At 43.5% G+C, this 26,888-nt stretch overlaps 1 long non-coding RNA gene across 1 annotated transcript in view; it reads right to left on the bottom strand.

Moving 5' to 3' along the window:
• The window catches only part of LOC131382999 (uncharacterized), a 48,489-nt gene extending 23,648 nt beyond the window's left edge, over positions 1–24,841 (bottom strand). Inside the window, exons 1-3 of the long non-coding RNA XR_009212649.1 lie at positions 24,698–24,841; positions 23,342–23,503; positions 8,527–8,622 (exon numbers count right to left, since the gene is read on the bottom strand). This is a non-coding gene — a long non-coding RNA (uncharacterized LOC131382999). The remainder of the gene's footprint in view (positions 1–8,526; positions 8,623–23,341; positions 23,504–24,697) is intronic.
• Positions 24,842–26,888: the final 2,047 nt, after the last annotated feature.

The raw sequence follows: 26,888 nt of genomic DNA on the forward strand, positions 1-26,888 counted from the left end.
TCCATCTTTTGACTATTGTGAATAGTGCTGCTATGAAGATTCGTGTATAAGTTTTTGTTTGAACATCTGTTTTCAGTTCTTTCAGTTGTATACCCAGGAATGGAATTGTTGGGTCTATGCTAATCCTATGTTTAACTTATGGAAGAAATGTCAAAGTGTTTTTCACAGCCTCTGCACCATTTTATATTCTCACTACCAATGTTAAAGAGGTCCAGCTTCTCTACATACTTGCCCATGCTTGTTTTCTTTTTTTTTTTTTTAATGATAACAATCTTAGTGGGTATGAAGTAATACCTTGTGGTTTTGGCTTGAATTTTCTTAATGACTACTGATGTTGAGCATCATTCCATATACTTGTTGGCCACTTGTATATCTTTTTTGTAGAAATGTCTATTCAATTTAGTTGCCTATTTTGTTGTTGTTGTTCAGTTGCAAGAGTTATTTGTATATTATGGATACTAGTCCTTTGTCAAATATGTGATTTCCACATATTTTCTCCTATTTTGTGGGTATTATTTTCACTTTGTTGATAATGCTCTTTGAGGAACAAAAGTTTTTAATTTTAATGAAGTCTAATTTACCTATTTTTTTCTTACCTTGTTTGTGCTTTTGGTGTCATATATAAGAAACCATTGCCAAATCAAGGTCATAAAGATTTACCCATATGTTTTTTTGTAAGAGATTTCTGGCTTTCATTTAGGCCATTTATCCATTTTAATTTTGTATATGGTATAAAATAAGGGTCCAACTTACTTATTTTTTATAGGGTCTCACTATGTTGTCCAGGCTGATCTTGAACTCCTGGCCTCAAGCAATTCTACTGCCTCAGCTTCCCAAAGTGCTTGGATTACAGGTATGAGCCACTGTACCTGGCCAAACTTTATTCTTTTGTATGTGGACATCCAGTTGTTTCAGCACTATTTGTCAAAGAGTAGTCTCTTTCCCCATTGGATGGTCTTGATACCTTTGTAATAATAAATTGACCATAGATTTTGGGTTTGTTTCTGGACTTTCGTTATTAACTGAATGTTTGTATAACCCCAAAATTCATATGTTGAAGCCCTAACCCTCAATGCAATGGTATTTGGAGATGGGGCTTTAGGAGGTGTCTTAGTCCATATTGTGCTACTATAATGGAATACTTGAGACTAGGTAATTTATAATAAACAGAAATTTATTGGCCCATGGTTCTGGAGGCTGGAAAGTCCAAGATCAGGGAGCCAACATCTTGTGAGGGCCTTCTTGCTGTATCATCTCATGGCAGAAGGCAATGTACAAGAGAGAGCAAGAGAGAGAGCAAGATTTCAAACTTGCAGCTTCAAGCCCTTTTATAATCTGCATTAATTCATTCATGAAAGTGGAGTCCACATAACCTAAACACCTCCCAGTTAGGCTCCACCTCCCAACACTGTTGCATTGCGAGTTAAGTTTTCAGTACATGGTTTTTGGAAGACACATTCAAACCATAGCAGGAAGTAATTAGGTTTAGATTAAGTCATAATTGCAAGGCCCCCATGATGGGATTAGTAGACTTATCAGAAGGAAGAGAGTTCTCTCAGCCCTCCTCTCCAAAGGGCATGCTCCAAGAAAAGACCATGTGAAAACATAGCAAAAAGATAGCCATCTGCAAGCCAAGAAGAGAGTCTTCACCAGGAACTGAATCAGCGAGTACCTTTATCTTAGACTTCTAGCTTTCAAAACTATGAGAAATAAATTTTTGCTGTTCAAACCACCTAATCTATGGTATTTTATTATGGCAACCCAAGCCGACTAAGACACCTTTCAATTGTATTCCATTGATCTGTACTTCTATCCTTATGCCAGGACCACTGTTTTGATTACTGTAACTTTATAGTAAGTTTTGAAATTGGAAAGTGTGAACCCTCTGACTTTGTTCATCTTTTTCAAAATTATTTTGACTATTTGGAGTCCCTTGCAATTTCTTGTGAATTTTAAGACCGGCTTTCCCATTTCTGCAAAAAAGGACATTGGTGTTTTGATAATGATTGCATTGAATCTGTAGATCTCTTTGGGTGGTATTGCCATTTCAACAAAATGAAGCCTTCTAATCCATGAACACAGGATGTCTTTTCAATTATTAGTTCTTTTCTAATTTCTTTTGGTAATGTTTTATAGTTTATAGTATATAATTCTTGCACCTATTTGGTTAAATTCATTCCTAGGTATTTTATTCTTATATGTTTGTTTCTAACTACATAAAAAAGTATTAATTTTATTAAATAATTTTCTCAGTCTATGATCCCCCCATGATTATTTTCCTTTAATTTGTTAAAATAGTGAATTACATTGATAAATTTCCTAAAATTGAACCATCCTTGTAACCCTGGTATAAACCTTAGTTGATCACAATGTATTATACTTTTTGTATATTGCTGAACAGAGGAGGGAAAGAATACAGAAGCCCAAACTTAAAAAAAAAACAACCAAAACTCAAACTTTACTTCTCAGCCTGCCTTGCTGAGTAGTCATTTGACACAGTTCTGGCCAACAAGACAAAAGCAACAGTTGCTTTGTGGGGCTTCCAGGAAAAACTCTTTCAAAAGGCACTTATGTGGAGGGTCTAAGCCCCTCTCCCAGAAAAGCACAACTGGTTTGCATGGTGACTCACTTTGGGGTGATGAAGGCCACTGTGCTGGCCAACACATCTGAAAGGGATTTTGGAGAAAGAGCCTATTTTTTAACTTAATTCTTGGGTAAGGAATCTAATAAACGAGGTGACTAAACACCATTGGAATTTAAAGCTCTGGAAAAACACTCTCATCTGCCAGACGTATCCATCCCTATTTAATACCCTCAACTCTGAGTAGGAGACCCCTTCTGTCATTGTGAGATGGGAGGCAATATAGGGTGACAAAGCAGAGGGTGGATTTTATGGATTCAGCCAGACCTGGGTTCAAGTCTTAGCTCTGCAAGTTCTGACTTGACCTCTCTGAGCCTCATTTCCCCAGCAAGTAAGTGGTGATAATGAGAGTTCCAACCTTGTAGGACTATTTGGGGGTAAAGAATGAAATGAAATATTGCATGTAAAATACATGGCACAGTACTCACATATGAGCTGTTACGCTTATTATCATTAGTATAATTTATGTATCAGTTTAAGTAGAATACAATAATGATTACATTTTTTAAACAACGATGTGCTTTTGGAAAGTCCTCCATTTGAGTTACTTGAGGAGACAGCATCATGTGTTACCACCCAAGGAAGTAATTGTAGCACCTGGTGACTGTTAGAGTCTCAGGAAAAGGCAGCTAGAAGCTCTGGGTGAAACTGTCTGCCTTTAATGCAGAACCAACTTCTGTTACATGGTAGGGAAGCATAGACCAAGTAAGCAGAATCAAGAGTGGGGTCAAGCTGCAAGGAATGGGGAGAGAGAGGCGAGCCTCCAGGGAGACAAGATGACTGGCCAGGGACAAAATGGCCTCCTCCCTGTCTGGGTGCTCAGGAGGTGGCCCAACGGCTGGTCAGGAGGTGGCCCAACGGCTGGCACACAGCAATAGATAGAGGGCAGGAACCCTGGCCTGCCTCGGAGACAGATACATCCATCATCCTCAGGCAAGCAAGCAGTTTTTAGTGGAAGGTGGTGACTAGAAGTCAGCAAGCAATTTTCGGTTCTAAAAGGATTTCAAAGCCTGGACAGCCCAAGAAGCAGCAGAGCATGACCTGAAGCCTACACAGATTGTCTGAGCTTGGGAAGATCAGCAGGAAGATCAGCCAGAAGATCAGCCTTCTGAAGAGGCCAGGTGTCTCGCTCTAGAGCCTTGGCTGGGAGTGGGGTTGGGGCAGGGATGACTAGGCCATGTGAGAAGAGGAAATGCCTGAATACAGGGCCTTCTCCAGTACATGGAGGATATTAGCGCTCTGCCTGGACCTGCTCGGATTGCTGCACCATCTTGGGGCATACAGGCTCCTACTGGCCTTTTCTTTACAACAGCACCTGCACCTCTTTTAATGGAGGGCTCCCCTCTGGCTGTCAGAATCCCTTTCCCTGGGAATTTGTCTCTTTGGGGGCAGCCCTTAACCTATGACAATCTCCCCCTGATCAGGACCGTCTGAGAGGTGACCTACATGCCTCAGTGCTACCCTGGAGGATGGAAACAAAGTGGCCTTATGTGGGACTGTGCTTGATAGCGCACCCCTGGTTAGCTTTTTCCCCTGCCTGCCTCATTCCCCACTGCCCTCTGGTTTTTCCTGGGAATACTTATAAACAAATGACTTGGCAAGAATCCTCCACATCTCAGGGTTTGTACCTGGGAAACTGTGCTTCGCAGCAATGGTATCTACCACCATGCCTTGCACAGGTGCATGTTAAATATTTGGAGAGAGAGACAGACAGAGGCAGAGGGACATTCTAGCATGACCTGAGCCACTTCTGTCCATAGACAAGAACCCAGGCCTGGCCAGGACAGCATATGGTAAGAAAAAAAGGGCTCACCCTAGAAAAATCATTGTAACCTGGGGGCAGAAAAAGACAACACTTTGTCCTGTGGGTAGAATTTCCTCTTCATTTCCTTTAGTGAACGCCTCCACAAACCACAATGGGTTGGGTATGAAGTCTCTTTGACTCAGACCTGAAGGAAGTTCAATGTCAGGTCAAAAAACAGGGAAAGGGAGGTGAGAGAACATGCCCAGAGAGCAGGTCAGAGAAAGGTGGAGGCCGCAGATCATTGCCATCCAGCCTTCTCTGGGCAGCCAAGAGAGGTGGCACTGAGACCAGTGCCCCAAGGGTGGTAAATGTCCTGCCCCCTCCCAATCTCTTCTTTATATTTCTTCTAGAATGACATTTCTAGAATGGAACCAGGGAGGGTATCACAGAGAAGGTGGCGTTGTGCTATGTCATTGTGGTAGGTAAAATAATGACCCCCCAAATATGTCTGTATCCTAATCCCTAGAACCTGTGAATATGGTACCTTATATGGCAAAAGGGACTTTGCAGATGCAATTAAGTTGAGGGTGTTAAAATGGGGGAATTATCGGGGAGGGCCCAATGTAATCACAAAGGTTCATTTGAGAGGTGGGAGGATCAGAGGGAGAAGATGTCACAACAGAAGCAGTGGTCAGAATGATGTGGCCATGAGCCAAGGAATACAGCAGGCCTCTAGAAGCTGGAAAGGGCAAGGAACAGATTCTCCTTAGAGACTCCAGAAGGAACGTGGCTCTACAGACACTTTGATATTAGCCCCCAAGATAACTGTTTTTGACTTCTGCCCTCCACAACTATAAGAACACATTTATGTCATTTAAGCCACTAAGCATGTGGCAATTTGTTATGGCAGCAGTAGGAAACTAATACAGCCATTAAGGATGAAGAAGAGTCTTCCAGAAGAAACATGGAGAAGACTTTTTTTTATTTTTTTTTGGTGACAGAGTCTCACTATGCTACACAGGATGGAGTGCAGTGGCATGATATTGGCTCACTGCAACTTCTGCCTCCCATGTTCAAGCGATTCTCCTGCCTCAGTCTCCCAAATAGCTGGGACTACAGGCGCCCACCACCACACCTGGCTAATTTTTGTATTTTTTAGTAGAGACGGGGGTCTCACCATGTTGGCCAGGCTGGTCTTCAATTCCCAACCTCAGGTGATCCACCTGTCTCAGCCTCCCAAAGTGCTGGGGTTACAGGTGTAAGCCACTGCACCCGGCTGCAAGACATTCTTGAGAAGAAATAGAAAGGCCATGACAGGTGTGGTAAAACACAGTGGGTGGGGGAAGCTGCCGGCAAATGGTAGCAGATGCTGTCGGTTGCCTATCTAGCAGCAGTGCCCCCTACTGCCTTCTTAGCCAAATCCCAAGTTTTCTCAGGTACCTCTTACCCCACAAAGCCACATCCCTCAGGGGAAGCTGGCACTGCTCCCCACTCTGGGATAGGAGGAGACCCATTGGCCTGAGAGTGACACCAGCCAGTGGGTATGAGCCCAGTTCTGGCCAGTGAGAGGAAGGGAAGTCACCAAAGGCAGGGGCTCTGAGGAAGGCTTTCTTCTTTCCTCTTCATCTGGACATTGTTGGTCTGGCTGTGTGTCATGGAATCCCTCTAGCCATCTTATACCCAAGTGGAGGAAGAAATCAGCACCCAAAGGAGAGCAGAACGGACAGGTGGAAAGAATCTGGCTCTTCATGAATGTCAATACGTCCTTAAAACAAGCAACTTGAAGTCTTCGTTTTTAGTGGACTTTCTGTATTGTGAGATCGTACATTTTCCTATGATCTGAACCACAGTTTCTGTTACTTGCAGCCCAGAGCATCCTAACTGATATTGCTGATTTAAAAGGTCAAGGCCAGGTTACAAAAGACCTTGAAGGCCATGGTGAGGGATGAGCAATGCAGGCACCTGTCATCAGGGGTTAGACATTTTTAACAGGGGAGTGACCTAAGTTATGTTTGGAACAAATGACTGTTAGTACACAGAAGATAAAAGGGGATTGGAACAGACTGGATTGAGGGGAGAAAACAGAAAGCTACCATAACAGTGCGGGTGAGGTGGGCTGAACCAAGGGATGGCTTGGAGGTGGGGAGGAAAAGAAAGATTCAGGTCCCATCAAAGAGCTTGGAACCTGAGAGAATACAGAGCATGAGAAGTTGAGATGACTACAGAATTTAAAAAAATATATACTCATTACTGTAATCCCAAGAATAAAGTATCTTAAATGCTTTTTAATGTCTACACTTATAATAAAGGGAAGCCTCAAGTCTCCTTCCCCTCCATTTCAGCTGGGCTAGAGCCTGTATTTAAATTACATCAAAAGAAACAGTGATTGAAGTCAACACATATGTTAAGAGTAAGATTAACACCCAGAAAATCTGCAGGGCCCAGAACCTTCCCCCAGAGGAGAGCTGACGTGTTCTCTTTTTTTCTTCTTTTGTCTCTTGGGCATGTACCAAATCGTGCCCCAGCTGAAACATCTGGAAGTGCACCAGGGCCTCTCCAACAAAGGACAACCCTGGGAGCGAACTTGGCAATGACATTAGCACTTCTGCAGTAGACACACCAGTGTCACTTTTTAATTTAAAAAACAAAACAAAACAAACAAACAAACAAACAAAAAAACACTCCGTTTCAGATTTTTGCCCCAGGTCAGAGATTCTTTTCTCAGGTAAAAATGCCATCATAGGCATGGAGTCAAGACTGTGAAAAGGAGACCCACGCTCACATATTCTAAATGGCACCTGACTTCTGGCTCCCCGTTTGTAAGAAAATACCACAAGCTGTTGAGAAATGATGAATAGTCCTAAAACTGTAAAGCGAAGAGTGATCAGCACCACCACAATTTGAAGTATGAAGACTATCTGTAGACAACCTGCACGTTTAACATCATAAAAGATGTCTGATGAAAGATTTCTGCTCCAGAAGAAGCTAAGGGTTTGCCTTGCCTTCCGTTTGACTCCCATTCAGCCCCTATATTTATATAGGTGAATATATTACAGTTTGAGATTTTCAGGTTATATTTCACAGATGACATTTTTAATCTGCCTCAAAAATGTAAACATAGCAAGGGTGTTCTGCAGACACACTGCCTGGAGCAACTGTCAAATGGAAAATTCAGTGGAAAGTTTAGCCTGTCTCCAGTTTAACTAAGTTGAGGAATGCTGCAAAAACAGGTGTTGTCTGACACAAGTAATAATTATCTTTCACCTTGATGGATGTTAGTTTAATCTGTTCCTTACACGGTAGCTTGGTCTCAGCTGACTGAATTTAGTGCCAAAAAAGCAGATGAGAGGGTGAGTGTGGCTGGTATGTGACACTAGTTACAAGACAAGGCTTTGGGGAAGTTTTGATTGATTTTCCTAAGGGGGCTTAATCATTTCTCCTGTTTGTCCAATAAATATTTAAATCTAGATGGATATCATGGTACTCTGTTAAGGTACTAACATTTTCATTAATGGATTTTAAGAGAGTTTCATTGAGAGCATGATTCAATTCAATGACTTTCACAGAGAAGGGAAAATGAGTTACTAGAACATTTCCTAAGGCATGAACAGACCCTATATATTAATGTTTCAGGATAAATTACTCAGCCAGAGGGACTGCAATGTTAGCTGGGGAAAAGTAGAAGAAAGGTCTTCCAAATGCTGATCTTAATTAAGCTTTATTCAAAGTCTTTCAAACTGAAAGGCATATAACTTGAAACATTACTCATGTATCTAACAGCCCCAAAGAAGCCTGTCTGTGCCAAGGATAAAGCCATATTGTCACTATACGCTGCTTTTTTATCTTCTGGAAATTTTTTTTTAAGCTAATGACAGGCAATTCGATAAGATGCTGCTTTTGGCAGTCTTTTGGACACAGTCATTTCAGAAGGGAAAGTGGTCTATCATCCCCAAATGGCAGGAATATGTATTATAGATAATATTCAGAACAAAGCCTGTGAAACTCACCATACTCAATTCATGAAATATTGAAGCTCCTACCATGAAAGTCAGCAGAGTGTAGTGAGGAGGCTGGGACCCTGGACTGCTTGGATCTTGACTTCTTTACCCACCAGCTGAGTGGCCTTGAGCAAGGCACTTACCTTTTCTATGCCTCAGTTTCCTCATCTGTGAAATGCGGATGATGTATTTCTTACTTCACGGGATTTCACTGTAGTTGTAGTAAACACCACAGAACCCTGTGGGGAATAAAATGATGAATGAGATGCCCACATGCATGTGCGCACCTTCTCAAAGAACTTACAGCAAAACAGGGCAGGCAGAGATTCATGAACCATTGCAGAATATGAATGGGATAATGACCAAGGGTAATAGATAAACAAAGAGTTCTAGGAGCAAGGAATGACTTAATCCAACATGAGCTGGGCTTTAGAAATTAAGTAGGATCTCAGTGGGAAGGAGATATCTGCAGGTAGAGGGAGTTAACTGCTGTGATGGAGAAGTAAAGAGAGTAATCTCCCAGCTGAAAGATCACTGTGAAAGGAAGCAAGCAGGCTTTGTGCTACCATACAACCCTGCACCAAATGCAAAACACTGGGAATATTCAGGGCTCTTTAGAAACACTGTTCCACCTCAATCACCCTAGAATAGGCTGTTTCAACAAGCCATATCAGAGCCATCAGTTTGCTGCAGACAAATCAAGCATGAATTTTATTACAAACTAGTGTCTTCTCTGGGTCCAGTCCCAGAATCAGAGGCCACAGGGACCAGGGAGCTGATGAGAGAGCTGGGGGGGAGCAGATCCTGTGTGTGTGTGTTATTTGGATCTCTCATGTTTTTACCCACAAGTGAGTACCATGGTCCCATTGACAGCCATACCCCAGGCTGCCCAGGCTTTTCCCAGGATTTCACTTCCAACTCTTCTCTTCAGGAGGCCTGTCTCTTGGACAGCTCTCACACAATAATGGCTAACATTTACTGAGCACCTACTTTGTGCTGGGCACTGTCCTTGGTTGTCAGCAATCCAGGAGATGGGTACTATTTATTTTTATTTTTATTTTTTATTTTTTTTGAGATGGAGCCTCATTCTCGTCACCCAGGCTGAAGTGCAGTAGCACAATCTTGGCTCACTGCAACCTCCGCCTCCTGGGTTCAAGCAATTCTCCTGCCTCAGCCTCCCAAGTAGCTGGGATTACAGGTGCCCGCCACCACCTCCGGCTGATTTTTGTATTTTTAGTAGAGATGGGGTTTCATCATGTTGGCCAGGCTGTTCTCGAACTCCTGACCTCAGGTGATCCACTCGCCTCGGCCTCCCAAAGTGCTGGGATTACAGGCATGAGCCACTGCACCCAGTCTATGATAGGTACTATTATTATGCCCTTTCCACAGAGGTAAGAACTTGTGTTACATGAGCCTGACCATGTAAAATGGAGCTTGACAGCCCTTCACTCAGGGCCACACCAGCTCATTGCCCTGTGATTGCCAGGCCACTATTTTTCTATCTTCCACTGGGTATTGCCTGAACTGCCACCACCCTCTCCTGACCACCCACCTCGAGGAATCTTCTCCTGTTTCCTGGGCTCTCCACAGCAGAGACATTGGGCTCCAAGTGACAGTTCTTACTACCCCAGCCCTTTTCCAGAGCACTGTTTGCGGGAGGGCCAGCGAGGGAACAGGCGTGGAAATGGAGGCCATGCACACCTGGAAACCTGGGACTCCTCTCAACCCTGCTGTTTAATCTGACTGTGATGCAAGAATTTTTTTCTCAGTCACTTTGCATGCCAGGGACCCCCGGCCAGTGATGCCCCACCCGGGCCTTGCTTCGCCATGCTAAGGTGCCCCAGCTTGCCTGTGTTGTAGCTTGTACCCATGTTCAGTGGTTCCCAAGCTCTTGTACTGTGCCCAAGAAGAATGAGGATGCACTGTACATTGAAAGGTGAGGAGGGGGGAGAATAATTTTATTGAGCAATGAAACAGCTTTTAGCACAGAGGGGACACGAGGGTGGTCCCCCTACCCAAAGGCAGGAAAGTTCCCCTTGTATGGCTGGGCCCAGGGCCTCTTATGGACTCAGAATGGGGAATGCTTGCTGATGTGTTTGGGAGTGTGCAAAAAAGGTTACAGCAAAAACACCACTCAAAGGTGGGCATGATAGTATAGAAAACCAATTAGGAAAGGGTAGATATATGTGAAATAGATGAAGGGTGGGGAACAATCAGAGGAAAGTGTGCCAAACAGGAAGACAAATTCTCAATCCGGTCTAAGGATTTAACTTGTAGTTTGGCTTTCAGGCTTTTTAAACTGTCTTTGGCTTGGAGGTGAGGTTTCACTGGGGACCCACCCCTATCTGCCTAGGCATTTGGTTGCCTTCTGATACTCTCCACTGTCTCTGCCAAGCTTCTTTACTGCAGGTGACTTTCCCTCCAGAGACTCCCTGGTCCTCGCTCTAGTCTGGCCCCTTTGGAAACCTTTTTCCAGGCTCTCAGACAGGATTTAACATGACCAAACCTAAGTGGTGAGCCAAGTTCAAGTCTCTCCTTGGGTCCCAAGTAAATAAGATGGAGTTGAGCCCCTACTGTTCAGTTCTCCTAAATATGGTCCACTAAAGAAAAGAAGTTTCCATAGCATTTTATCATAAAAGCCCCTTGTGCCCAGCACATACAGAAGCCCTCAGGAGATGGTTTTCTCTATATCATTCCCAAGCACCATATTCCATGTTGAAACAGCCACAGTCCCTACAATTCTGAGACCTCTCCAGAGGCCTAGATCTGTGCTGATGTCATTGATAGGATCCCCTATGAAGAAAGCCCTACCTCACTCCATAACATAGTGTATACCTAACTTCCTCATTACATACATACCTGGAATGCAGCTTTTACTCTAGAACCAGGACAAGATGGCCCAGTACAATCAGGACTTATTAATACGCAATGGCTAAATCAGCTAATGTTCACTGATAAGTGCATGGTCATATTAAAACTTCACTGTTCTGAATGTTACAGTATCTCCCATTCATTAGGCATTTCTCATGCCTAGCAGTTTAGTCTATCCCATTAATTCTTCCAACAACAATAATATCTTGGAGCTATTATTTTGTCCATTTTTCAATGGGAAAATTGGGGCTTAGAGAGGTAATACACATGCTCCAAGTTGCACAACCAGCAACTTCCCTATGCCAGAGGTTTCAAACCATAAAGCGAATAGCTAGCAGAGCCCGAATAAGAGCCCAGAGCAATCTAACTGCAAAGCTCACCACCAAAGAAAAAGGTGTCTTCCTACCAGAAATGTCCCCAAAAAGATGGTTCTGCTCTCCCTAGATGGAGCCAGGAGAGGCTATAGGTCCACAGCAGTTCCCTCACCCCCTATATGGGAAGGAGGCCATCAGCAGGGCTAGAGCAGAGAGGGACTACATTTCAGGAACTATCAGCCCAGGTCAGCAGCCAATTTGCAGACCCAAAATCCAGATGTGGAAGGACAAAGAGCTCCACAAGCCCCAGCTTGGCCAAAGCCCTGGAGCCAGAATGATATTAACCCACAGCTGGAGTGAAATGATTTATTTTGGGAAACCAAAGGCTCAGAAAGAAATTACACCATCAGACCTTGGTGAAGTATTATCCAAAGTCAAAAAGCAGGACTATATCCCATCCTACTGTGACCACAGTGCACCAGCCGCAAAGCCTACAAATGCTTCTTCACCTACCCCCTTCCTAAACCTTCAAGGAGACCAGCCCTCTGACAATGATGACTGAAGAGTCTCAAAGGTCCCTCCCTGGATTCCCTTGTTTCCTCTCCAGTCTCTTTTCTCCCTCCACCTCATGAACACCTGGGTCTTCCTACCACCTTGGTCCTCCCCTCAGGGTCTTGGTTCCATTTGGAGGGGCAGGGCATCCTTGAGGTCCTCCAGACCCCTAGTGGGCACCAGATCTTGCCTGCACACCACAGTAAACATCTACAATACAGACAAATGCTTATATAGCTCAGAGTGGCCATAACTCAGACACATGGTTCTTCTTAGAAAGTCTTTTTCTATACCCCAAAGCATGGGGAGGGAAAGGAAAAAAGGAGATAAGGGGGAAGAAAAACCCAACCTACCATTCACTCACCACCCTGGTAACCATGTAAGTGTCTCAGTGCTCCTAGAAATAGTGCCCAACATGGTACCTGACACATAATAAACACTCGATAATGTGTTGAATTAAACTTTATACATTAAATTTCTACTTTTAAAGCTCAGAACCTAAGGAGTGGCAACAAAACAAGCACCTTGAATGTTCGTCTGTACATCTACACTAGGCACTTATATAGTACATGAACTACTTTGTGACAAATCCAGTGTAATGGCCCAGAAATAAGGGCAGTCGATTTTCAAGAAAATGGCCTTGGCTCATCAGAAATCTGATGACCTAATGGGTCTCTCCTTCATGATCTCTTCCTACACACTGTGAAAGCTGAATTCCTGAGGATTTAACCCCAGGGCAAAGTTCAGGTATGTCAGATGCAGGTGGCTCTCCTTCCAGGAAGCCTCTTCTGGTGTGGTTATAATCCACGGACAAATCTAAGGACAGACCCAAACCCAAAAGGTCTACAGTGGGAAGACAGGAAGAACAACACACACTAAATCCAGTGAAGCTAGACTAGAACTGTGCTAATTTAAATGTGTGTTCCTACACAATACAGACACACACACACACACACCCATATATTCTTTTTTTTTTTGAGATGGAGTCTCACTCTGTCGCCCAGGCTGGAGTGCAGTGGTGCGATCTCGGCTCACTGCTAGCTCCGCCTCCTGGCTTCACACCATTCTCCTGCCTCAGCCTCCTGAGTAGCTGGGAGTATAGGTGCCCGCCACCACGCCCGGCTAATTTTTTGTATTTTGAGAAGAGACGGGGTTTCACCGTGTTAGCCAGGATGGTCTCGATCTCCTGACCTCGTGATCTGCCTGCCTCGGCCTCCCAAAGTGCTGGGATTACAGGCATGAGCCACCGCACCCGGCCCATACATTCTTTTTTTAATGGCAGGGAATGAGTGAATCCCAGCATTCTGGAAGTTTGCTTTGACAACTGTAAGTAATATAGAGACAGAGATGAAAACTGATCGGAAGTCATAGCAATGAAGTTTTTGCAATTCAACATTTACTTGACTTAAACATATATTTTTGAGTGCTTACTACATTCCCAGTCTAGGACTGGAGATGTAAAGATGAAAGTAACATTATCCCTGCCCCTGAAAATCTTACAACCCAGTCAACTATTACTTCCTTTTTTCAGACTTCCTTTTGCAGTCTTTTAACCATTGACACTCACGTCTTAAAGATTACACAGCCCTAGAACAAGCAATTAAGTATCACTGTCAGTCTTCATTACTGATTAGCCATAGAAAGTGAAGCAAAGCAAGAATGAAAAGACAGGCACAATCATTTATTGAACACTTATTGGGTGCCAGCCACTATACTAAGAGCTTCACCATGCATTATCCCCTTAGTGCATAACAACCATGTGAACTAGGCATTATTATTCAGTTTTATAGATGAGAGAACAGAGGGGGAGAGAGGCAAAAGAAATTGCCAACGTCATGCAACTAGTAAATGATGGAGCTGGGATTTGGACCCAGATTCATCTGACACTAGAGAAACAAATCGTTAACTTCTAATCTGTGTTACCTCCTAGGGTGGCATAGTGGTTATTGGGGGCATCTCAGAAATCATGTCTCATTTGAGTCTAATATGGTGGCCCCAAGAATAGAATGAGAAAATGCAGATTGATGGAAGCATTCAAATGCCAAAAAGGATCGTGATTCCAATCAACTGATAAAGAAAGAGTTTAGAAGTCCTCTTAGGCAACGTGGGAACCACTGAATGAGGTAAGTAGATGAGTAGATGAAAGAATGTGGCTGGGGAAGGGAATGACAATTGGAGTAAATGGTGCATACGGCTGGAGCAGAAAGTGAGAGATTGGGTCAGAATGGAGAGTTGGGGCTGGGTGTGGTGGCTCATGCCTGTCATCCTATAACTTTGAGAGGCCAAGGCTGGTGGATCACCTGAGGTCAGGAGTTTGAGACCAGCCTGGCCAACATGGTGAAACCCCATCTCTACTAAAAATACAAAAATTAGCCAGATGTGGTGGCAGGTGCCTCTAATCCCAGCTACTCAGGAGGCTGAGACAGGAGAATTGCTTAAACCTGGGAGGCAGAGGTTGCAGTGAGCTGAGATCAGCCACTGCAATCCAGCCTGGGCAAAAGAGTGAAATTCAATCTCAAAAAAAAAAAAAAGAAAGAAAAAAGAATGGAAAGTTGGGGCAGATTGAACTAAGGAATCTTTCTTGTAGGCCATATACAGCCTGAGCCCAAAAGTGGCATAAACGAATCTGTGAATGTAATTGAATGGAGGTGGCAGGGGGAACAATGGCAGGATGGATGGGAGAGGCCATGCCAATTCCAGAGTCAGAGGAGGCTTTGAGTTTATAATCTGGAATGGAATGAGAAGACCTGAACAGTTCACAGACATTTCTCATTGCATCTGAACTGCTGGTACTGGGAATGGCATGAATGGAAGAAAGGCTGGAGGGCAAGGGGCCAGAGCAAGGGTGGGAAGGGAAGAAGAAGGAAAAAGACTTTAGCTGGATTTAGAGGCTGATTGGATGAGAATGGAAGTCAAAGAGTCCGGGCATCTTGAACAATGGTGTTGTCACTAACAGAACAGGGAACTCGGAAGGGAGGAACAGGTTTGTTGATTGTTTGGGATTTGTGTGTTTGTTGAGGTGGGGTGATGAAGACAGAGATGAGTTTTATGTTTAGACACGTTAACGTGATAAAACCACCATTTGTAAATATTCCACATAAGCCTGAAGCCTGGAAGATGTCTCAAGTTTAGAATGTGCATTTGGGAATCATCTACTTCAAGAGGATCAAGTTGTTCTCTGTGCCTACCTAAAGCAAAAAACAAATAAATAAATAAATAAAACAGAACTTGAAGCCTTTCTAACTGTGCTTTTTTTTTTCAAAGGGGTAGACTTCCAGAGGTGGAAGTGGCTGGAACACTTATCATCCTTGACTGTCCACTTGGCAAATTTTGAATTTGGCACTCTGTACACATTATCGCCTTCTATTGCCTTCCTACAACCCTGTAAGGAAGGGGTTATTTCCTCATTTTTATAAGACTCAGAGAGGTTGATTAGATTTCACAATGTATACATAGCAGAACTAAGATTAGAAGTCAAATGGGATTCCGAGATCCAGAGTTGCTTGCTGTTGCAGTTGTAGTGCTAGTTCAGTGGCATTAGCTCAAAGGTCAAGGTCAGGATGGTCCTCTGAATCATCAGCCACTGAGCACAGATCCACTCTGAGACCCTGGAATATGGTTACCAGCTTTCCTGCTTGTGATGCTGAGCCATATTCCAGAAGCTCTTGGGAAATTCTTCTGTCACAGGTATTTGGCCCTAGTAAGATGTCCATAGCCCATTCGACCCCTCAGAGCTGATTACAAGGATATTAACGGAAATTGCTGCCTTTGATAGTAGTATTTAGATTTTTTTTAAATCTTAAAATAGGCTGGATGTGGTGGCTCACACCTATAATCCCAACATTTTGGGAGGCTGAGGCAGGAGGATCACTTGAGCTCAGGAGTTCAAGACCAGCCTGGGCAACCTAGTGAGAACTCATCTCTACTAAAAACACAAAAAATTACCCGGGCATGGTGGCATGTATCTGTAGTCCCAACTACTTGAGAGGTTGAGGCAGGAGGATCACTTGAGTTCACGAGTTCCAGGCTGCAATGAGCTATGATAGCACCACTGCACTCTAGCCTGGGGAACAGAGTGAGACCCTGTCTCAAACACACACACACACACACACACACACACACACACACACAAATCTTAAGATAGTTGAATAAAGGTATTAGTCAACAGACAAAAGAATTAGACAAACCCATTTATGAAATATGTTTGCAATTGCCCTTGGGACATTGTCCAAGGAGATTCTCAGAGCGGTGAGGCGGCTCTGAAAGCCATTTCCTGAGAAGTGTATAAAGAATTTCCCTTTTTTATACACGTACGTAGCATGTAAGGACTGAGATTCTTTTATGTTAATTAAAAATGCCAAGTTTGATTTTATAACACATACTTCACTCAAAGACAATCATTCTGTAAAATAGAGCTGCCAATAATTGGACCCTTCCACAGTCTGGCACCTTTTTTTCCCCCTTAGGAAGGAGCCATCTCCTAGAAATGCAGACAGCTTGTCCCCAGACACAGGGAGTCATCACCAGCCTCTAATAACTGCTTGTCTTGCCAGGAAGACGGGCAAGCCAGGGCAAGCCCACAGCCTGCAGCATCCGTGTCCGATTCACTCTTCTCAGTAAGCAAACTTTCTTACCCTCAGAGTAGGGCAGGGTGAGGCAGAGCCATTTCATAGGCTCCAACTCAGCAGGAGTCCTTCTTGGATGCTACCTTCCATATGTGGGGCACAACAAGTTCTTTGCAAGAGCACCAGTCACCCCAGCTCATTCATATTTCCCGTATTCCCATATTGCCCACGAGTGTCCAAACAGCACCCCCACACCCCTCCTAGCCAGCCACTGTGTGCACAAGCTACTTCAAACTGACCTGTCCAGGAATCCTGCTTCCATGGTTGGAGTTGGAATGGAGTCTGGAATCTAACTCTGAAGTCATGAAAGATTACTCCTGACAGTTTTAAAGTGAGTGTGAGTTGTCTTTGAGAGCAGAGTTGGATCCATTTGTTCATCCAACAATGAGCTATGGCTTTTTCCCAGGGTGGGAAGATGTTTGTTTTGTTTGTTGTTTATTTCTTGTGGCTTATATACTCAAACAGGATTGAGTTTTGAAAAAGCAAGTTCCCCAACTTTAAGATATTTTAAGATTGTTATGATTTTACAGCTAAGTGAAGCCTTATGTGAATGACTCTGGCCTCCTCATAGCTGGATAATCTATCGGACAGCAGCCTCCATTCGAGGAATGAGAGCTAACGAGAAAACTTGGCAAGCTTCCTTTTCTGAGAAAGAAGAGTGGTGGGCTCACAGAAATTACTGGTCTATCTTTCCAACGTAAGCCAAGCTATAAAAATATCCATCCGCCTGGCATGGTGGGTCACGCCTGTAATCCCAGCACTTTGGGAGGCCAAGGCAGGCAGATCACTTGAGGTCAGGAGTTTAGACAAGCCTGGCCAACATGGCAAAACCCCATCTCTACTAAAATACAAAAATTAGCCGGGCATGGTGGCGGGCGCCTGTAATCCCAGCTACTTGGAAGGCTGAGGCACGAGAATCCCTTGAACTGGGGAGGCGGAAGTCGCAGCAAGCCAAGATTACGCCACTGCACTCCAGCCTGGGTGATCGATAGAGCAAGACTCGGTCTCAGAAAAACAAACAAACAAACAAACAAACCATCCATCCTAGCAAAATGGATCCACATGGACTTATTGGCAATATGGATTAAGGATGATTTTTTTCTTGTTACTTAGGACACTGTGGAAACCCCTTTTCTGACTCTTTTTCGCATGTGTTCTACAAGGTAAGGACACTGTCTCTTGAGTGCTTAGCACTCAGTAGTAGCAACTCTCACTCTACAGAAGAGGAAACAGGCTCAGAGCTAGTCTAATAGCTCCAATGAGCAATATTAGGATTCAGATCCATTCCAGTAGCAAATTCTCACTAATTTGTTTCCCTCCCTAGGAAATGCTTCCAAGAGGAAAGGCTCTGAGCTCAGCCAATCCTAGCCTATGTCTCAGTGACTACAAGGAAAGTTTAAAATGTTAGACAAAAACCTTCTTCAAATAAGCAAACAAGCTTCTGAGAAAATAAGAGTGCTTCACCCCTTGAGGCCAGGATTGAAGCAGGAGATCAGAGCTAAATTAACTATTGCCACCACTGCATACCCGGGGACATCTATGGATCTTCAGGTATCTCATATGGAGTGAAGAGCCAGACCACCCTATATAAAGCCAAGATTCAAGTAGAGTATGCCCTGAGGAAAAGATGAACTAGAAGAAAACCCACCCAGCAATTTCAGACAGCAAAGAAAATTGTAGAGGTAAAAATAGCAAAAACAATAATAAAATTTCCCTGAGATTTTGTAACACAAATTTGGCCACATAGAGAGATTTGGGGCCATAAACTGCAGTACTTATATGGATCAGAAAAAAGCTCAAGGAGAATTTCATTTAAAATAAAGAATTTCAGTCCAGGCACAGTGGCTCATGCCTATAATCTCAGCAGTTTGGGAGGCCAAGGCAGGAGGATCACTTGAGGATAAGAGTTCAAGACCAACCTGGGCAACGTAGCAAAACCCCATATCTACAAAAACTGTTAAATTTTTAAAAAAATTTTTTAAATGTTAGAAAAATAGTCTAAGGAAATCACCAAGGATTTATCCAAAGATTAAACTATAAAGGTATTGATCAGTGTTATTCATAAAATTAACTGTAAATAAATTAAGCATCAAACAACAGATTAGTTAATAATAATCATCATCATACTAATGTTTATTGGCCACTTCCAGTGCCTGGCACTGTGAACTTGGCACAACAGCCACTCTCTTTAGAGGCTCCACTTAACAAACTAACTGGTTGACCACCGATCATTAGTTCTGCAAGTCGTGCCATCTAATGATCACAGTGAGCTAAACACCCCAGCCTAGCTGGCCTCTCCCAAGTAGATTCGTGCATCCTGTCCTCATAAGTGAGCTCTGCTCTCTTCAAAAGTAAGATGGGCTTGTTCCTGGTATGAGAGAAACAAACAATTGCAAAAGATCAGGAGAAATAATACATATAAGACACTGTATAGTCAAGGTTTTTTGTTTGCATGGGACATACTTAAAAAAAAAAAAGTGTTGTTTATCTAACATTTAAATTTAACTGGGTGGGCCAGGTACAGGTGGCTCATGCCTGTAATCCCAGCACTTTGGGAGGCTAAGACAGGTAGATCACTTGAGCCCAGGACTTTGAGCCCAGCCTGGGAACCATAGCAAAACTCCATATACCAAAATTATTTAAAAATTAGCTGGATGCAGTGGCACTTGCCTGTAGTCCCAGCTACATGGGAGGCTGAGATGGGAGAATCGCTTGAGCCCAGGAGGTGGTGGTTGCAGTAAGCTATGATCATGCCACTGCACTCCAGCCTGGGTGACAGAGAAAGACCCTGTCTCAAAAAAAAAAAAAAAAAAAAAAGAAAGAAAGAAAAAGAAAAAAGAAAAAAAATTAACTAGTTGTCTTGGTATTTCATCTGGCAACTCTCCTGGTGATTCCTCTAGATAGTCCCTACCCAAAGCTCCTTCAAATACCAGCTTCACCCACGAGAAGGTGTCATATCACCACAGTGACTTTTGTGTCCCTACAGACCTCTGTCTGCCAAAAGAAAGACAAATATTCCCCTCCTCTAAGACAGGGGACCGGCCTATTTCTAACTAATATTGAGGGGCTACCCTAAAAGTTGGCCTGAAGAGCTGGCTCAGTGAGAGCCCTAGGTCCCCACGAAGTCCATGATGCTCCTAAGTGCTTGGGGCAGCAAGAAGGCAAGGAGAAGCACAGAAGATAGCCCTTACTCACCTGGCAGTTTTGCCCAGGATTAGCAGGTCGTAACTAGGCTTGGGATGCTGACCAGGGTTTCCCATGAACCCCTCCTGTGTTCTCCCGAGCCATTTCTCTTTATTGGGCAGTTAATCTCATACTTCCCAATCCCTTTGAAGCCCCCACTTCTGGATAAATAACCTGTCTTCACCTGTTCATGAAGTCATGTCTCCATCTTTCAAATGAGTCCATGTCCAGTTAAAGAGGAAAAGGCCTCACCCAGTCAATTCTTCCCCAGAACAGAAAGTGAGACATTGTCTGAAGGCACTAGAGCGTTGCACAGAGCACATGTGTGTGAACTTTTTCCGTGTCTTAGGGACAGTCTATTGGGATGACACATTTGGATGTCCCCATGAAAGGTAAGGTTGCTGCTGCAGTGAGAAAATGGCCTGTGATGAGGTGAAAACGTGAAGGGGAGGTGCCTTACTGGAGAACCTCATACACAGTAATGGCTGTCATGAAAATGACCCCAATTTTGCCTCTTCTTGCTGGGAACAAGAGAGGAATTTCACATTTCAATCTTTTGAAGGGGTATCCTTGGTGCTAGTTTGAGATGCGGGGAATTTCTAACTTTCAGAAAAACCTACAGGTTTGAGTAGATATGACATGAAGGCCCAGAAACTGGAAACCACATCTTGGGATTTGGTGATTTGGAGTTTATTTAACAATGATGTTATTTGATAGTGGAAAAACTGGAAACAGTCTGAATGTCCATAATAGAGGATTACTTAAATAAATGAGGTGCCCATGGATAGAATTTTCTGTTGCCATTAAACATGACATTGAAGGCCAGTTAATGATGTGAAAAGACATTTGATATATAATTAGGTGAAAAGTTACAAAACATGTGCAATAATAATTCACCAAAATGCGGACAGTGATAATCTTTGAGAGGTAGAATTGCTGGTTATATTCTTCTTTTTGCAAGTATTCATCTACTTTTTTTAAACGATGAACATGGGTTGCTTTGTGGAAAGAAAAAAAGTTATTCTCTACATACTAACAATCTTTAAATACTGCAGAACTGTAAGAACCTAGAATTGTGCTTTTAATTCAGATAAAAACCAAGGAACCAAAGATCTATTTAAAGTCAAACAACAGGCCGGGCGTGGTGGCTCACGCTTGTAATCCCAGCACTTTGGGAGGCCGAGGCGGGCGGATCACGAGGTCAGGAGATCGAGACCACGGTGAAACCCCGTCTCTACTAAAAATACAAAAAAATTAGCCGGGTGTGGTGGCGGGCGCCTGTAGTCCCAGCTACTCGGAGAGGCTGAGGCAGGAGAATGGCGTGAACCCGAGAGGCGGAGCTTGCAGTGAGCCGAGATTGCGCCACTGCACTCCAGCCTGGGCGACAGAGCGAGACTCCGTCTCAAAAAAAAAGAAAAAAAGTCAAACAACAGCAAGGAAACTCAGCAGGGCTTCAAACTGTTCCCTACATAATAGACATAATATTAATATTTTATAAATTTGTAGACTCTCTATGAAGTCGATAAGGGCATATGTGAGCTACAAGATATAGAGACCATGCAATGAAAAGCTATTATCTCTTGGCTGGACGCGGTGGCTCACGCCTGTAATCCCAGCACTTTGGGAGGCCGAGGCAGGCGGATCATTTGAGGTCAGGAGTTCGAGACCAGCCTGACCAGCACGGTCTCTACTAAAATACAAAAATTAGCTGAGCGTGGTGGTGGGCGCTTGTAATCTCAGCTACTCAGGAGGCTGAGGCAGGAGAATCGCTTGAACCTAGGAGGCGGGAGGTTGCAGAGAACCAAGATTGCACCACTGCACTCCAGCCTGAGCAACAGAGTGAGACTCACTCTCAAAAAAAGTAAAAATTAAAAAAATTACACACAAAAAAGCTATTATCTCCAGAACATTTTCTCACTCTGTGCCACACTTTAGGCTAATCTTCTAACAACCCCCATGAAGTAGGGTTGTAACCAGACTTAGCTGTCAAAATCAAGGTCTTTCTTCTATTAATTATCAGACAAGAAAAGCTTTAAAAGCATGAAAAATGTGTGCACTTTCTTTAGTTGTTATGGGGGAAGAGAGTTAACCCAGATCTACAGTCACATGCACTAGAACCAATGCCAACAAGAATCCAAAGAAAAGTTGAGTTTGTTCAACCAGTGGATTATTTGTAGAAGAGCCAGTGGGCTAGCCAAATAAACCAGAATTGGTTTTTTTAATATTATAATGGGTTGCTTGACTTAAGTTTCCACCCCCCTCCATTCCCTATTCCTATCCTGCACCCTCCTCTCTACCCAAGACCAGGAGAATTCGGTGGGTATCTAATAAATGCAGTCTGCACATTAGGGCGGGGATTCCATGCTCACAACCAGGTGTTTCTCCACATGACAAACAACCTTTTGATGTTTGGGGTTTTCTACATTTTCCCTGAACTGAACTGATATTCCGTCTCTTTGAATTAAGTCAAGCCTGTTTGGATACCTTGTCCTTGAACAATAAGACAAAATAGAAATATACTGATCCATGATGGCTGGGGTCTGCAAGCTCCCTTCCCCATTACCTAGACAAAAGTCATGCAATCTTGACCTCTAAATCTAAAGGTATTTACCACCGACACCATCAAATGTGCTATATGTGAGACTTTTAACTAGTGAAACGATCCCAGCCCAGATCTCACTAGCAATGCAGCAGCGAGGTCTATTCAGAAAGAACATAAACAAGCCAAAGGCATGAATGAGGAAGCCGGTGCCTTCCACACAGGACTCCTTCACATTAATCCGGGAGAGGGTGTGTTTCAGGAGCCCAGCTTCAAGGGAGTAAGAAAACCCGAGGCTTCATTCCATAATTCTTACTCGCTACTAAAGCCATGAGGCCAGGATGTGTGTTTAAAGCCTCTTTAATTCAAAGACCTGTTATCTTTACTTGACCTTATTTCCCGTCATTGGCGAGAATCAAGCTGCTTCTATTCCCCCTAATAGCCATATAGTATAACCCTTGCTGGGAACAACCGCTGTGTGTACCTTCTTTTGTGGCAGGCCGCAATCTTGGGAAGTAATGTGTCTGTTTTGAAAAGAGTCATTTACAGCCTGCTGTTTGACCTAAGGGATCCAGGAGCACACCCTTTGCTGGCCTCATACACTGTATTTCCTTCCTGGGTTTTTCGCAGGTTTAATGCAGCACAGGTGGTGGTATGTTTCCAAACCAGGTGTCTGAGGCTAAAGACATCCACTAAAATATTTGTTTTTGTTTTTTGACTTGGAATTTTAGCACTGTGAACTACTGAGACTTGGTGATGGCATGACTTGATTTTTTTTTTTTTAATTACATTTTGGACTGTCCTTTTCACAGTTTTTCCTCCCTGCAGTTTAACACTCCCTAGAGATGCTATAAAATCCCTATGGTTTACTTACTAACACTTTTCAATATAGCATTGAGGCCACACACAAGCTGACCACTTGCCAGTTGATTCGAGGTAGGGCCAGGACTGCAACGAGCTGATCAGGCCACAGAAGGGCAGGACACAGGGAAACGCCTGGGCAGGTGGGCGGCTGTAGACAGGGCAGGACCTGACACTGACAAGGAAACAGATTCAGAAAAGTTAAGTAATTTGCCCAAAGTCACACAGCTCTTAAGTAGTAGAGCTGGGTTCAAACCCACACTCTTTAACCACTGATAATACCATACCATTTGGGGGTAAATATGTCTGTGCACCGAAAATATTTTAACACAGGCAATCCAGACATGTCAATGATGGAAAGTTGTTACAGATGGCACTGACATGACCCTACAAAGGATTCCTCACTTGGCCTAATTTCATTAAAGTTCTGATTTTTCCATAAAATCTACTCTCATACCCTATTCTGTGAGACAAGTCTACTACAGAAACAAGTATCTCATGGCTGACAATGATCTTTTGATAGAAAGTACTAGAATCGGTTCTACACCCATTTCTCTCACTCATTAGCTTGAGAACCTTGGCAAAGTCATTTAGCTTCTCTGAGGGAAGTAGGATGACCACATGTTCCAGGTTTCCCAGAACAGTTTACTAGTTTACTTGTGCTCATCCCACTGTGATGGTTAATGGTGCCCCTTTTTACTCTCTAAACTATTCTGGTCTAGATAAGTTATATGGTCACTTTAAGCAGAGTGCTTATCTTTTGAGAATATTTCCCATTCTTTTGATATTAGCACCTCAATGTTTCTTGAGGAATCCTCCTGCCCCATATGGCTTAGGCAGCTGAAGATGGCCAATTAAGGTTCCGAATTCCCCTAGCCATGGTGACTGTTTCAGAGATAAGCACATGATCTACACCTGGCCAGTGAAGGTGGGCATGCAGGACTTTTATAGGAACTACCAAGGAAGAGGCCATCTTTCCAGTGAGGTTGTTGGGCTGTGGGATATAAGCCTGGGGCTGGTTGTTGGCCATGACATGAGGAACGTCTGCCAGAGAAGAAAGCCGTGCAGACCGTGGAGGAAAGGAGAAGGGGAAAGGACCAGCATGATGATACTGTTTGAACTCGTGGCCAGAAGCCAGATATATGGAGGGACTTCCTAGTTAAATGTATTAATAACTTCCCTGTTATGCACAAACAAGTTTGAATTGGGTTCTGTCACTTGCAACTGAAGGAGGGCTGACTAAAAAGGGAGATTGGAATAGAGTATTTCAGCTCTGGCATGTCATACCTCCATTGATAGATAAATTAACACACACGGAGTAATGTACATAGAGCTCCAACCCTACTGGGGAAACTGAGGCATTACTCACCAAGGTCTTTCATGGTTTGGTGATGCTTAGAAGAACATCAAACGTTATCTAATCCAGTGGTTTCGACTGGTCCATGGAGACCTAGGTTCTAGAGGAGTGTCTCAGTGGCTGCCCTAGGGGGTGAGAGGTGAACGTGAAAGTTAGGGTCAGAGAGTGAGAGCAGGCAGGACCTAATGGCTCTCCCCTACTTCATCCAGGGAAGCTCCCCTGTTAGCTGTTTTATATATTAGGATTCAGGGCGAGAGTTCATGCAGGAGACATAAAGGTTCCATTGCTTTAAGAAGATTGGAAAAAAACTCATTTAGTCAACACCTAGGATTTTAAGAAGAGGACCCCAAGGTCCAGAGGTAGTAAGGGACACCCCTTCCCTCAAGGTCATACAGAGTTGACTTGAGAGGGAAAACCTGAAACCTGTCTGGTTCTCTTTGACATCACAATGTCTTCTTTGGTACCATTTTTTTTTTTTTTTTTTTTTTTTTGAGATGGAGTTTCACTCTTGTTGCCTGGGCTGGAGTGCAATGGCGCCATCTTGGTTCACTGCAACCTCCGCCTCCCAGGTTCAAGTGATTCTCCTGCCTCAGCCTCCCAAGTATCTGGGATTAGAGGTGCACACTACCACACCCAGCTAATTTTTTGTATTTTTAGTAGAGACAGGTTTTCACCATGTTGGCCAGGCTGATCTCAAACTCCTGACCTCAGGTGATCCACCCACCTCGGCCTCCCAAAGTGCTGGGATTACAGGCGTGAGCCACTGCACCAGGCGAATTTTTTTTTTTTTTTTTTTTTTTTGAGACAGAGTCTCGCTCTGTCACCCAGGCTGGAGTGCAGTGGCGCAATCTCGACTCACTGCAAGCTCCGCCTCCCGGGTTCACGCCATTCTCCTGCCTCAGCCTCTCTGAGTAGCTGGGACTGCAGGCGCCCGCCACCACGCCTGGCTAATTTTTTTTGTATTTTTAGTAGAGACAGGGTTTCACCGTGGTCTCGATCCCCTGACCTCGTGATCCGCCTGCCTCGGCCTCCCAAAGTGCTGGGATTACAAGTGTGAGCCACCGCGCCCGACCCCGGCAAATTTTTTTTAAAAAAAGCTTTTACTTCATGGTATTATGAGGACAAATAGAGTTATATTTATATCATAAGCAATACATATTTATATATTATATAAAATAATACAAATAAAATTTTATATCTGTTTCCTTGCTTGGTGTCTGTGTCCCTCCTTAGCTCTAAGCCTCAGGTGCTATCACCTTAAACACAATGGGAGCACAACAAAAATGTGTTTAAAAAAGTAAGAAAATAACTAATTCACAGAGGAGCATGCCAAGCAGCACCTGGGGATGAAATCATCAAAATCCAGATTGCAGAAAACGCTCAGGACAAACATGCTTCTTCAACAAATCTCAAGGGAATAAAAAAATAGAGAATAAATCTGCAGATTAAGAGAGATCTGAGGAATAGATGAACCATAAGCAATATGGGATCTGAGTCAAACCAAAGGTTAAACTTAGAGGTAATCAGGGAAGTTTCAAAGACTATCTGGATGTTGGATAATATTGTCACTGTTGTTTTAAGGGTAATAGTGATATCATGGTTGTGTGTTTAGAATAAAAGAGTCTTCATCTTTTAGAAATACACACTGAAATATTAAGGGCTGACAGCTGAAATGATGTGATCTTGCAAATTTTGTGCAAATAACCTGGGGGTGAAAAGGGAGGTGGCAGGTAGAGTTAAAAGATTGACCTAAAGTTGATCCTTGTTGAAGTTGGAGAGAGTCTATATGGAAATTCATTGTACTACTTTGCTATTTTGGGGTATGTTTGCAATTTTCTATAATAAAAATTTAGAAGGAATAAATGGAGGAAAGGAAAAGAGAGAAAGGAAAAGAAGGAAGGCCCCTTTTTTCTTTTCTTTTCTTTTCTTTTTTTTTTGAGACAGAGTTTCACTCTTGTTGCCCAGGCTGGAGTGCAATGGGGTGATCTCGGCTCACTGCAACCTCTGCCTCCCGGGTTCAAGTGATTCTCCTGACTCAGCCTCCTGAGTAGCTGGGATTACAGGTATGCACCACCATGCCCACCTAATTTTGTATTTGTAGTAGAGATGGGGTTTCTCCATGTTGGTCAGGCTGGTCTCGAACTCCTGACCTCAGGTGATCCACACGCCTTGGCCTCCCAAAGTGCTGGGATTACAGGTGGGA

The sequence above is a fragment of the Hylobates moloch genome, unplaced genomic scaffold (genome assembly GCF_009828535.3).
Source record: "Hylobates moloch isolate HMO894 unplaced genomic scaffold, HMol_V3 SCAFFOLD_3, whole genome shotgun sequence".
Classification (NCBI taxonomy): Eukaryota; Metazoa; Chordata; class Mammalia; order Primates; family Hylobatidae; genus Hylobates; species Hylobates moloch.